The sequence below is a fragment of the Lynx canadensis genome, chromosome B4, assembly GCF_007474595.2.
Source record: "Lynx canadensis isolate LIC74 chromosome B4, mLynCan4.pri.v2, whole genome shotgun sequence".
Lineage (NCBI taxonomy): Eukaryota > Metazoa > Chordata > Mammalia > Carnivora > Felidae > Lynx > Lynx canadensis.
This window is the reverse complement of record NC_044309.1, coordinates 131,852,535-131,866,147: the sequence shown is the minus strand read 5'-3', so window position 1 is coordinate 131,866,147 and position 13,613 is coordinate 131,852,535. Positions and strand designations below refer to the sequence as shown.

At 60.6% G+C, this 13,613-nt stretch overlaps 1 long non-coding RNA gene across 1 annotated transcript; it reads left to right on the top strand.

The window, feature by feature from the left end:
• Nucleotides 1–11,861: 11,861 nt before the first annotated feature.
• LOC115517735 lies at nucleotides 11,862–12,772 on the top strand. Its single transcript, XR_003970050.1, has 3 exons — nucleotides 11,862–11,926; nucleotides 12,322–12,432; nucleotides 12,706–12,772. It is a non-coding gene; the product is annotated as an uncharacterized LOC115517735 (long non-coding RNA).
• Nucleotides 12,773–13,613: the final 841 nt, after the last annotated feature.

Genomic DNA, 13,613 nt, shown 5'->3' with positions numbered 1-13,613 from the left:
AGACCACACAGGTAGGAGGGGGAAGAGCTGGGTGTTGAACCCAGGACATCTGTGACCACACGCCTTTGAGGGCTACCCTCTATGGTCTTTGATGCAAAGATAATTAAGCAAAAACAAAATGAGGCAGAAGAAACACAAGAATATTCCTGGGCTTAGCTCTGTGCTGGAAGTCAGGGGGCACTGATTTTCTCAAACTTTCCAGCTGACAGGAGATGGGAGGCTCCGGGGTCCAAGTCGGCTTTCTTCATTTCTCAAGTCGGGGAGTGGACACTGGGCGTTCACATTTAAATCTTTACTTACGGAAACATTTAAGAAAGCATTTTAATGGTGGGTTTGTATTTTGACACGGGAGTGATTTAGATTGTTTGGAAAGTTCTGTCTGTTAAATTAAAGGACATGTGGACTTCCTTTCTGAGAAGTGATAGTTTCCGGTAGGAGACTGTATCACTTCCTCTCCACCTAGAAGGGAGCCCTTTTCTTTTTTCTTTTTGAACGTTGTATCTGAGATAAGGATATTGCTTGTAAAATCGCACACACTTCTCTACTCGCAAAGAAGGCTGGGTGCCCGATGTCAGGCTTTCCTCACCTTCCCGGGCTCAGAGTTGGGGCCCGTGGGCCGAGCACATGGGCACGTGGGTCAGCCCCCAGCTCTGCTTGTGACCTCTGAGCCCAGAGCCTCTGTTTCCTCCTGGGCGCAGGGCACCTGGGAAGGACCCGTCCTCACGGCTGGGCCGGCGGGCTGGGGGGTTTCAAAGAGCCGCTCCGCTCGCGTCCGTTCAGGCACGAGGCACAGAGCCTGGTGGACAGCCGGCGCTCAGCGAGTGCTGCTTGTTCTCCCTCGTTACTTCCTCGGACTGAGTCCGTCAAGTTTACCACGCGGGAGCCAGCTCGGGATCCCGTGTCGGCTCCCGGGTCCCGTGGTGGCGCACGCTCAGGGGCCTCCAGCACCAGAGGCAGAAAGAGCAAGGACGCGGAGGGGGGCCCCGGAGAGTCAAGGTGACCCCAGGCTCCAGCCCGGGGGGACTGCAGGCGACCAGCTGACCTGGGGTCATCGTACAGGAGGAGGGTGCACGGCTCAAGACCTGCACGTGTTCCTTTCTCTCTTTCTTTCCTTCCCTTTTTTAAAATTTAACTTCTACATTTTATTTTAATATTGTACATGAAATTCTACTTAATTACATGGAGGAAAACGGTCATTAAAAATCCCACCGCAGCCGTGGGTGTTAGGGGAGCCGGTGACATGGGAATACACAAGGGGGACAGCCCTGGTCCCAGCCCCCCCTGTCCCCCGCGCCCTGCTGAGTGAGGGGAGCACGGCTGGGGGGCCTGGGACCCCACCCGGAGTTCTGGGGCTCACAAACACTCAGGCACAGTAGAGAAGTCAAACGTCAACTTAAAACGTAGGGGAGAGCCGTCAAGATGGAAGAATGGAGACGTTCGAAGGGCATATGCGTCAGGCGCGTGCTGCGAATTCGTCCCCCACCAGAAAGAGAAGAGCGAATTCTTCAACAGGCAGCCAGCAGCCTGCGGCCAGTGGCACGGCTCCCGGCCACACGGCACTCACAGAGCCGGCCGGGCTGGCCGCCCGATCGCAGAAGAGCCCTCGGCCCCAGGTGACTGGCGGCTGAGTGGCCTGCCAGGGCGGCAGGTCCCCGACGCGACGCGTCCTGAGGTCCGGCGCGCATCCCCCGGGGAACCCAGGCGACCGCGCCGCACCGGGCCGGGAGTGTGCGCTTCGTATCCCGCTTCCCCCTCACCTTGCTGGGCACCTGCGCACGAGCTGAGTCCACAGACATGCTAACTGTGGCCCTGCGCCTCCTGCAGCCCAGATGCCAGCCAGCTGCCGGATTCTGGAAGCCAGGGCTCCTGGGGGCTTCTGCTCGCTGGTTTCACCCAGACCGCGGGGAGGGGCCCTCTTCCCTTTCACGCCACGTCCTGGCTCACGTCCCCTCCCTGGTGGCCCCGGGCTGCCTCCGGCCCACGAGCCCAGGAGACATTGGCTGCGTCACCGTCCCCCACACGCTACCTTAGCCCTTTCTCTAGCCCCGTGAACCCAGTGGCATTTCTACAAGTCCAACGATCAGGGTCAGGGGGAAGCAGTCACTGCTTTCCTGTGGATTCCTATCACCTTCATATATCCCTTTAGTTCGGGTATTTCCTATTACATTCATTACAGAGCATTTTCTAGAGCCTGTGTCCCTGTCGAGAGGGGAATGAGAAGGTACTAAGATCAGGACACGCACCCTCACAAAATCACAGCGACAGAAAAACCCCAAACCACACCCAGCGTTGTGTCTTTTTCCTGCTGGCTCAGCACCTGCCTAACACCACCGTTGGCCACTTCGCTGTACCGTGTGGTCCGTCACAGGCTTACCAGCTGTGCCTGTGCTGCTGGGTCGGCACCCACCCCGTCTGACCTCGCTGCTGATGCTGAGAATCGGCACCACGGATCTCCCCTCCCTTGCTCCCAGCGTCGAAGGGACACCGCTGTTCCCTGACCCTCAGTTCCACCCTCTCCGGCTTAAACTCCATTTCTCCATCAGTCCCCCGCCCAGGGCCTCCCTTGCTTCCCGTCTTTGGAAGATGAGGGTTCGGCTCCCTGTTCTTCTCCCCGCTCCCCACCCCCAGCCTCGCCCCCTGAGAGAAGCCCACTCACTTCTCCTTTTCCATCCAGAACAAGAGACCCCGTGCTGCGTTAAACACCTAGTCCTTTCTGCAGTTTAAATGTTAAGGACACGCAGACATCTGTCTTGCAGGAGCGAGCAGAGATCACCCTCCTTCTGGGGCGGGGACTACCATGTCACTTGTGTGTCTCCAGGATGTCCTGTTAGTGCCAAGTTCAGATGCCACCCCCTCTTGATGTTCTGCAGCCAGGCACGGCCTGGGGAACCCGACTCCTGCTTGGATCATGCTGGAAAACTTGCTGCGAACGGGACAGGGTGCTGGCATCACAGAGAAGGACCGGGGCCAAGGTCCCCAGGGAGGGTGCGGAGCCTGCTCAGGGTGTCACTCGGATGGAAGTTCCCGGACTGTCTCCTAGCAAAGAGGACAGACAGACTGAGCAGGTGAAAATGTAGGACAGCAGGTGGTGTGAATCCTGTTTTAGTTACGTAGGTTCCAAATCACTTGTTGCTTTCCTGAAAGTCAAAGCCAACGGGGACTGCGGCGTTCATCACTGGTCGTGCTCTGATAGCTCCCATGGGTCTGGAACCCTCCCCACCCCACCCCCCACCCCCACACACCCAGACTCCAGGCCCCATGGCTTCAAGTGTTCCAGGACGACAAGGATTCCTCCCCGCCAGCCCTCCAGGTGACACATACTCCTGTCCCCTCGCTGGGAACCTCCACCAGCCCTCACCCTGTCCCTCCCTGACCCTGCAGACATTTCCCTGGGATCTGGCCCTGTCTCAGTCCCTCCCTCTGCCCTAAAGTGTCCCTCAGGGCACTCTGCACTCCCCCAGGCCAAGCCCACACTCCCCTCCAGGCTAAAAATCCCAGCTTCCCTGTGCCCTTCTCTGCCCCACTCTGCACATCCTCATGTAACTCAATGTAGCCTGTCATAGAAAGTTCTCTCCGTGCTGTGCTGGCTGTGGGTCTGCACAGACCCAGGTGTGAATCTGGAATCTAGAGCATCCTGCCTTAGAAACCTTGGGAAAGGGGAACAAGGGTTTTGCCTCCAGACAAAGTGTGCTAATTCCCCAGGCTGAGACGGGTAAATCAGAAGAGTCTCAGGCATTAAGTGGCTGAGCCCAGCCCGGGACACAGGCCCCAGTTTGCCACGAAAGGTAGATGCTAATGTCAGGCGAGGGAAAGGAGTCCCTTCTCAATCCATCTCCTCACATGGCTGTGACCCTTTCCCCTCTGGGGACTCGCGCACTCCCTGGCACGCCTGCAGCTGGACAAGGGGCGGGGGGACACCCAGAAGCCAGGGCACCAGCCCTGGAAACATGTCTGGGAGCCACAGGGAGGGTCCAGGCCCTGGGGGAGGGGGAGGGGGACAGGAGGAGCCTGGGGAGGAGGGGTCTCCCTATCAGGGAAACCTCCTGACCCGAGGAGGGGACCGGGCCTGTCCTGGTCTCAGCCATGACCACCTACTGAGGCCCCAAAGCGACCCACCCAGCTCAGCTTCCCTGCGCCTGGCTGCTAAGGGTGGGAGCAGCATGGGCAGGACCCACGGAGCTTGTGTGGACTGAGGGATCCACTGAGGCAGAGATATCCCCTGTTCCACACCAGCACCAGCGTGTGTCCGCGAACAACCACCTCGGGCATCGTCCTAAGCCCTGGCCACTTAACTGTCACACAGCCCGCGGTCGGTCACTATTACCGTCCAGATGTTCCAGGCAGGAGTCCCGCGGATAATCTTGTTCCCTGTGCAGCCCAAGAGGGGCTCTAAGGAATCCCCGAGAGAAACCGTGATTATGGGGTGTCCCGCCAGCCGCCCTTCAGGGTGGGACCCGGCTCTTGTCCATTAAAGGATGGGATGGTTCCCAGGTTCTGGGACTGTCCACCCTCTCTCTTCCTGGGCGTGGCCCGGCCCAGGCTCCCTGGGCCTGCTGGGCTGAGACATCTGCACACGCCGCACACGACACGACACGACTCCCGGGTAGGGCGGAAGCATCTGGTCTGATCAGCCGCAGCCTGGCCTCAGCCCTGGTCCTAGGAATGGAGGAGGACAAACATGTGCTGAGCTGTCCTTAGAAGCCCCCCCCCCCCCCCCCGTGAATGACTGTGACATAGACATGGAAGACATGGAGCATGTCACCCTTGTCCCCGCAGGAGAAACGCAAGGCTCCCAGAGGGGATGGGGCTTGGCCAGGACCCAGGTGGATGCAGGGATGTAGGGATGCAGGCCTCCCACAAGCTCCTCTCTCTCCAGGTCCTTCTTTCTGGCCCTGGTCCTGCTCTGGCCACACCCCTCCCCTCTCTGCTGATATTCCTTACTTGCAGCCCCATCCAGACATCTCCCCCCAGTCTCCTGGGCCCACCCTGCCTCCTGCAGCCCCTCTCGTGCTCCTCCTGCACCCCCAGTGTCTGAGCAGCAGCCTTAGTCTTTCCTGTAAAGTCTCTATAAAGATGCTTCACAGTCAGGAGCCCCGCGTGGGGCTCTGTGCTGATGGCTCACAGCCTGGAGCCTGCTTCGGATTCTGTGTCTCCCTCTCTCTCTGCCCCTCCCCCACTCGGACTCCATGCCCCTCTCTTTCTCTCTCTCTCAAAAATAAATAAACATCAAAAACATTTTAAAAAGAAAATAAGTTGTGTTTTAGTCTGAAAAAGAAAATAAATCACTCAATTCACAGTTCATCCACCCCGTGCTCCAAACACTGTGGCTCATCCCGTGTGCAGTCTGGCGTGAGGGAGGCAGGGGCGACAGTGGCCTCAGCGGAGTGGTCACCGCTGAGATTCAGGACAGGCCAGTTCCTGGGGAAGGAGCAGAGCAAGGGATAGGGTGTCCAGGGCCGTGCCCCGAGAGGGGCAGGGAGAGAGGAGCGGCCAGCAAGAGACAGAGCCCCCGCCACAGAGGAGTGGGGCAGGTGTTTGCAAAACGGACACAAAGTTGCAGCACCGGGGTCGCAGGGGGTCAGGGTTGGCTGAAATTCTGTGTCCGTCCCCAGGGACTTTGGTGGCGTGGCTTTCTGGATCTGTGCCTGGCGGTTTATGCTTGATTACAGCTGGTGGTTTCACCTCAGGATGCCCTGCGGGAACTCAGGCATTCCGTACATTACAAATGTGGGGCCTGGCATAGCTGTGCCTGGGCACCTTCCCGGACCCACAACACACACACACACACACACACACACACACACAGTGATGATGTCACAGAAAGGAACTGCTTTGGGGTTCTCAGCAGACCCGCCCAGAAGCACTGTCACCATGACAGGAACTGAAAGGATGTCAACATTCCTTAAAGGAGAATTATTAGAAGAAACGCATCATCCCATCAGCCCTTTGGTTTTGCTTTCTAGACTCTGACAGCGGCCCCACCTCTGTCGCTGGGAGCAAGTCACTAAAAAAATCCGCGATGCGGTCACTCTGGGCACCGGGGGCAATCAGGTAGAGGACAGATGGCCTTACACTGGGGAAGGGTCCCCACAGTCAGTGCTGGCGGAGGACCGGTTCCAGGAAGACCTGCCCCCATCTTCCCAGACCTCATCTCCCCAGGACCCCAGGGCGCCATCTCCCCAGGACCCTGTCTCCCCAGGACCCTGGTCTTAGAGTTCTGCCCATGACACAGGGACCCCGAGGTGCTGGAAAGGGGACACGACACAGCCTGGGAACACTACTCAACCCTGGGCTGGGCACCTCCAGCCTGACCTCCCACCTGGCTCTAGGGAAAGGAGGCCACCTACAGGGCGACAGAGCTGGGACCTCACACAGAGCAGCCTGGCCCGGATTCCAGATACTAACCGGACCTTCCATTGCCCGAGTCCCAGAGACACTCAGGCTGGGCGGGCCCTGTACCCTCCCTGGGCTCCATTGGCTCCAGTCTGTCTCCCCCCGGGGCAGCCCGCCCTGTCCCAGTTTTCCTGACGGGAGGGGGCTAGTCCTGGCATGGCCTGCACCTGCTCAGGAGACCACGCCTCCACTCTCATGGGGGACCCAGATCCTTCCTTCCCTTCTTGGACCCTCGCACACTTTGGTGGAGATCTCGAGCTGGACGTAGGGATCTTTGCACATTTTCACTCAGCGTTCCAGAGGCAGACTTGGCAGAGGGGGGCTGTCATTCCCCCGAGAGGACAGGATCGCCTCCTTCTTACTTCTTGTCTGGGACTGAGGTAGCCTTGAGCTTTTAGATCATCGCCACGTCAGCGGTGTTGAGCGCTACTCCTGGACCCAGAGTTCATCACTAGTCTCGACTGCGGCCTTTACCGAAGCGTGTCCCCCCACCCCCCCGCCACCGGCTCAGGGAGATGGGGACAGGGAGAACTAGTCTCCGGGCCTCTGCTGCCTCCAGAGAGAGGGTGCGGGAGGATGCTGGGGCGGGAATCCTTCCGGAAGGTCACGGGCATGAGAACAGAGAGGTGAAGCCCCCTTGGTCTCAGGCGGTATTTCCTCATGCTCCTGCCCCTCACGGCCTTGACTCAGACAGGTGGCTCAGGACGCAGACCTTCAGAAGAGCAAAAACCTTGTTACCGGTGGCGTGCCCTCTGGTCTTCCCAGGACATGGATCCTCTTACCGCCTACGTTCTGGTCACTCACTGCAAAGCAACTTCCCGACGTGGAGACATGCTGGGCCAGTCTTGTCTGCATTCGAGGGGGCAGCCGGGCGGCAGGAGGGAGCACACAGTGCACCGGTGATCAGGCCAGGCAGGGGCCAGGGGGGCGGGGAAGGGGGGGTGCGGGGGAATATTCCAGAACTGGAGACCTCGAAGCTGCTGGCAGAGGAGCTAGACCAGTAGGCAGACTGCCCGTGGGGCTGCAGAAGGAGAGTGTCCTCCCTGCAATGGAGCCCCCATCGGTGTCCCCACGAGATGCTCCAGAACGATCGAAGGGGCACGTTTGCTCTGGAGAGCTAGGGATGCGGGGCTGAGCCCAGTGGGATGCTGGTGTTCAGGCTGCAGGAGCCACCTGGGAAGGCAGAGGTGTGGTGGTGGGAGGGCTAGGCCCTTCCAGGGCCTCCCCGGGACCTCCCTCCTCCTTCCAGGGGCTGGTGCTGCGGGACCCCACACTCCTCGAGCCACCCTCTGCCCCAGCACGGGGCTTCGTGCCCAGGAATCTCCACCTGGGAAATCTACGGAGTCGGACACCAGCAGCACTCACTCAAGTGGAACAAGTGACTGGAGAGACTTTGAGGGTCCGGAGGGACAGCTGGGACTACATCAGGGCCATATCCTTCCCACTGGAAGGAAAGAGCTAGGGACCCGGCTGGGAAGTCCTCAGGGGTCCAGGACTGGTCTCTGCAACCCTGGGGCAGGGAGGGAGGAAGGCTGTGGCTCAGGAGGACAGGACCAATGTGGGTGTGTCTGGTCCGTTTGTGCGGAGGCTGTGACCTGGGAAGTGTGGGCACCAGATCGGACCCGCCAGATAAACTCTCACCTGGAGACCATCTAGGCGCTCAAGGGGTCAGAGTCCAGGCTAGAGAGTGGAGGAGATGGGAGGGGCCAAGGCACAGGACCCGGGGGTCGGGGGGGACACCCTCCTGTTGGTCCAGGACCAGGGGTGCCCCCCCCCCCGAGAAGGAGGGGACGCCGGGCTAAGGTTTCCACCCTCGGGATTGTGACCAGACAGCCTGGGAGGGTGAACAGCCTGCCTCTCGGTGCAGGTGACCAAGGTGTGATTCAGCGCGGGCTGCCCGGCTTCCCCGAGAAAGACACATCCTCCGAGGGCTGGGGAGGAACGTGGGGCCAGGCCAGGTGGCCAAAGGGAAGCCAGAATGGGGGAGTCCGTGGGACAGAGGGGCGGCCAGCTGGGGCTCAGGGTTCCCTCTCGGGGCTGGAATACAAACTCCCCCTCGTTCCTTGGGGCCTGGAGGTGGACGGAGAGAGCGCAGTGGCCGCCCTGTGGGAGGCCTGCATCCCTACATCCCTGCAACCACCTGCTCCCTGTGGGGTCCTGGCCAAGCCCCATCCCCTCTGGAGCCTTGCGTTTCTCCTGCGGGGACAAGGGTGACATGCTCATGTCTACGTCTCAGTCATTCACGGAGGTGGGGGAGGGCTCCTAAGGACAGCTTGGCACAGGTTTGTCCTCCTCCGTTCCTAGGACCAGGGCTGAGGCCAGGCTGCGGCTAATCAGACCAGACGCTCCCGCCCTACCCGCCCCAGTCGTGTCGTGTTGTGTGCGGGGCGTGCTGGTGTCTCAGCCCAGCAGGCCCAGGGAGCCTGGGCCAGGCCACGCCCGCACAGGCTGCTGAAGGGGACTCAGGGACGGGTCACCCGAAGCCTGCCCTCCGGGGGCTCCGTGTCCTGCGTCAGGGATTTCCTCCAGGGTACAGACACCTGTCCTCTCGCCTCCTGCCTCGCTGGTCCCTGCTGCCCAGAGAGACCCTCCCCTCCCCGGACCTCCTTTGCCCTTGGACACTCCTTGAGGCTTCCAGGTAGGAAGGGCCTTTGTCAGAACAGAGAAACCAAAGCCTAAACTTGCCCCCGAGGACTTAGGGATATGGCAGTTGGCAGAGAAGTTCTTCCCACGTTGATGCCCGTGAGGGTGGCACGAGCGGCCTGAGTCTAGGAAGGGGTGGGGCCCATCGATGCCAACTCAGCAGCTTCCAGGAGCTCTGATGGCATATAAGGCTCCCAGGTCCTTACAGGGCACCCCGAGGGGAGGGCATAGACCGTGACCAGGCAGAGAAGCAGCGGACAGAGAGCCGGAGACGGTGAAGGGACTGACATGGAGGCTGGCGCCCGGGCCTGGGACAGGTAACCCCAGCCCCCTGCATGGCCCCTGCTCCTGAGCCCCTGCTCCGGGCTGATGGGGACCCGCCACTCCCTCAAGGTCTCCTCCCGGGCCTCTGAGGGCTCCTCCTCTTCTCTGCCTCTCTCCTGCTGGCCCGTCCTGGGCCCACCGTGCCCCTGGGGCTGATGCCCAGTCTGCTTGTCTGGCCGGCCTCCCCAGGCTCCCAGGGACTCATCCCCAATGCCTCTGTTCCTCAGCTTCCTCTGCCCCCCCCTAGGGAATCTATCCGTGCTGCTAGGGAATCCCTTCGGAGCTGTGGGCCAGGAAGTCTCTTTTGGCTTTACGATTTCGGTTTTGCAAAAGGCACGCATTATTTTCGTAACACAGAAATTCCCATGATTGTTTAAGAAAAATGGTCTCTGGTATTCTCTTTTTCGGCACAGGCATGTGTCGGGCCTCGGTGCACTATGTGGCAATGGTTACTTACCCTTGAAGTCTAGGGGGGAAAGACCCCAGGGGAGTGGGTCAGCGAGGACAGGGATGGGACACCGAGGCCAGGAGGTGGGATGGGAGCCTACCCGAGCAGACAGAGAGGCCCCATCTGAGGGTCTGAGTGTCCCATGCTGCTCCGGGGATCGGGGGGCACCTGTGAGCAGAGTGGGCTGGCCCCCCTGGAGCCCCCACAAGGGGTCCCAGAGGGAGGATGGGTGGCTCCAGCACAGTGAGTGGAAGCCTGTCCTCCGTGGGTCTGGCCGGTATGTGGGGTGCAGGGGTCAGGGGTGTGAGGTAAGGGATCCAAAGAAACCAGCAAATGGCAATGAGCCCAGAAGAGATAGTTTAGGTTTCTAAAGCTGTAAGCATCTTTACGTCTTATGTGAAATCTCTCTTCTGTTCCAAACATACGTCAGTAAGATGACACTCCCTCCTCCGGGGGGGCCCCGGTCTTTGAGCTTTTCCCCCACCCCCCTATTGGCAGTTGCCTGCTGGACAAGGACACCTTCCTGGAAAACTTCCACCTTGAGTGGTGGCCAAATAAGGCCTACATCTGCTAAGAGACGGAGCTCCCCAGCGGTGACCCCAGGGTCCCTCTGGGCCAACACAAGGACATCCTGTGCAATAAGGTGAGTGGCCCAGGCTGACGACAGCACGCAGGGCTTCCCAATCCTGGGACGTTCAGGGGAGATGTTTCCCAGTGGACACAGGGGTCCCCCAGAGCAGTCACCTGGGGTCCCTGCAGCTGCTACACGTCAGCCTGGAGTCAGGTGGGACTGTTCCTCCTGTGGTCGTTGGCTTGGGGCCACCCATGGGAAAGCAGTCACAGTGGCCCAAGGTCTGGCACCGTCAGCCCCTGTCACCCTAAGCCCAGGGCTCAGCCACTCCCCTCCTGCAGTGCCTCTGAAGGAGGGTGAGGACAGAGGAAAAGGCTTCTGGACAAGGGGTCAGCTTTTCCCCAGGCCCCTGCCTGGGACAGCCTCCCACCAGAGAGCCCGAGTCCCATTGGCTCTCAAAGATCCCCTCCCGCCCGTCATTACAGGGGGCTCTGGTAGGACCCCCACCAACTGCTTGCAGATCCCGTCAAGGGCACTGTTCCCCACGCCAGCATGGCCCGGGGAGGCCCTGTCAGTGTCGGGGTACCCATCACGCCCCCCCAGAATCTGCACTTGCACTCCCGACCTGAGTCGCCCCCTGTTCCTGGTTGATAATCCTTCCCTCAACAGGTTGGACCAATCTCCACAGTCCTAGGAGCCCCCACAGTGACATTCATCCCATGGACCCTGGGGGCCTCTCTCCTTGGCGCCCCTCCCCTCTTGTCACTGCACAGGGAGCCCTTTTGTATCCCACAGGTGGGAGTGGGGTTGGGGGGGGGGGTGGATCCCTCCCTGGAGGTTGCACTCACTTCCCTGGCATCAGGCCAGCGACCTTGAAGCCCACCCGGCCTCCTCCCTCCCCACTAGGTGACCATCCTGAAGCCCCCTCCTTTGGGCGCAGACCTGGCGGGGCTCCAGAAACTCAGTAGTCGAGTTGAATCCCATTTGAATGCCACAGCTTAAAAGCCAAACTTCATGCCAATCCCACGATGCGTGAAATGGCAACAATTTAAATGAAGACCTATCGGGGACAGAGTGGCACAGACCACAGTGAGCGGGGCAGGATGCCAAGTCCTCCCCGGGTCCGGGCGCCGGACAAACGCCCCATCCTGTGCTGGTCCTGGAGGGCTGGGGGCGCTGGGGGCACTGGATGCTGCCTGAAACCCTGCGCCCTCTGCCTGCTGAGGGGGCCCTCCTCTAATTCTGTGCTGGAGGCCAGGACCTCGGCCTCCTCACGCTGGTCCCCTCCTCCCCCGCGTTCACAGCAAATGACACAACCCTTTCCTGCCTCCTCTGTGCTCGGCCTGCCCGGGGAGGTCAGCCGGACGGCCACGCGGAGTTGCGCCGGCTGCAGCGGATCCAGGCCTGGGAGCTGCTTTCTGTCCTGGAGAACAGACACGTGACCCCGCACCCCTTCGCCTCCCGCCTCTATACCGAGGAAGGATTTCAGAATGCGTTGCGCCTCCTGCGGGGGGCCGGGGCCCGCATCGCCATCATGACCTCCACGGGTCCGTGTGGAGCTCCCGGGGTGGGCGGTGGGCAGGGAGAGGCCTGGGGGGACTGGCTACGAAGGCGTGGGCAGGAGTGGAATCCCTGGCGGAAGCCTCTGGTGGCTGCACAGGCCAGGCTGACCTGGGACGGCAGGGGACAGCAGAGCGTGCTGGAAGAGGGAGTTGGGGTCAGGAGAGGAGTCTGGAACGGGCGGGAGAATAGCGGACGTGCAAGAGAGACGTGGGGTGTCCCGAGAGGAGGGGAATCCGGCTGGCCGAGACTGCAGGCTGAAGAAAGAGTCCCGGGGGTGAAAGGAGTCCCCGGGAGGACAGAGGGCAGCGGCGCCGTTATGAAGGGCAAAGCCTGTCCCTGTGGCCCAGCTCACCTCCCGCCCCGTCCCGCCCCACTGCAGAGTTTGAGCACTGCTGGGAACCCTTTGTGGACAATCAGGGAAGAGCCTTCGAGCCCCGGGACACGCTGGTCTCCCAGAGTCAGGACCTCGCTGAGACGCTGCAGGTCACAGGTGAGCTCCCTCCTTCCCAAGGCCTCCCCTGCCCTCCTCCATTCTGTCCTCTCTGGCCTTTCCCTGCCCCCCTCCTCTTCCTCTGGGTCACCTGCTCCCTCCCAGGGTGCCAGCTCCACCCCTGCCCCACCCAGGCCTCCGGCCTCGGCTTCCCCACCTCCTCGTGTCCCCCTCCCTTCCCATCTTTGTGGCTGCCAGACCACTTCTGCGTGCCCTCTGTCCACCTGTCTCACTGCCCGCCCCACTCACCTTCACCCTCCTGTCCTGGAGCAGAAAGCCTGAAGGGTGGGCCTCAGTCCCGCTAAGAACGCAGGAGGCCTCTGTTGGACAGCAGAATAAAACACTTCCTCCCAAGAAATGTACACTTGCCCTTCACCGCCATCCCCAGATTGATGTCATGAAGCCAGCAGAAGGCAATGAGCCCAGAGCAAATAGTCTTAAAAAAATAAATAAATAAGAACTGAGTAGGTTTGCTTGTCATTGAAAATCTCTCTTCTGTTCCAAATATACATCATGAAGATTGCACTCAGCGCTGCCAGAAGAGTTTTCAGAGTTTAGAGAAGTAATTACTGTAATTGATTCTGGGCAACCCTTATGGCCAGGGATCTAGAGACCAAAAACCTCCTCCTACAAGCCATCCTGTCAGCAGCACTGACTGGAAGTGACAGCCACGCTCTGCAAGAGAAGAGGAAGGAGTCTGCTGGAGAGGAACCTCCCCTCTGAGGTCAGGTGGGGGCGGGAGGCTCTCCAGTCCTCACCCCTCCTGACTGGCCTGCCCCGGAGAGGAAGCCAGAGGGAGGGACTTCCATGCCCAGAAGGCGAGCTCTGCCCCTTCCTGACACAGGGCACGCAGTGCACAGACAAGGGACTGGACGCACAGGGGACCGGGACCGGCACCCAGGCGGGATACCCCCCCCCCCCCCGGGCTCACCGTGGCCCTCGTGCCGGGCTCCGTGGAATCCAGAGCCCGCTGAGTGGAGCCCCGGCTGCTGGTGGGTGTGCACGAGGCCTTCCCGAAGGACAGCAAGAGTCCCCGGTACCTCCTCACACACTTCTGCTCACCTGTCAGGGCCCAAACGGTGTCACAGCCTCCCTCACGCAGTGACCTAAGGGGCGGGGGAGGGGAATCCTTTAGGGAGAGATCTTGGAGGGACAGAGAGGAAGGGATAGATGGCCGTGGC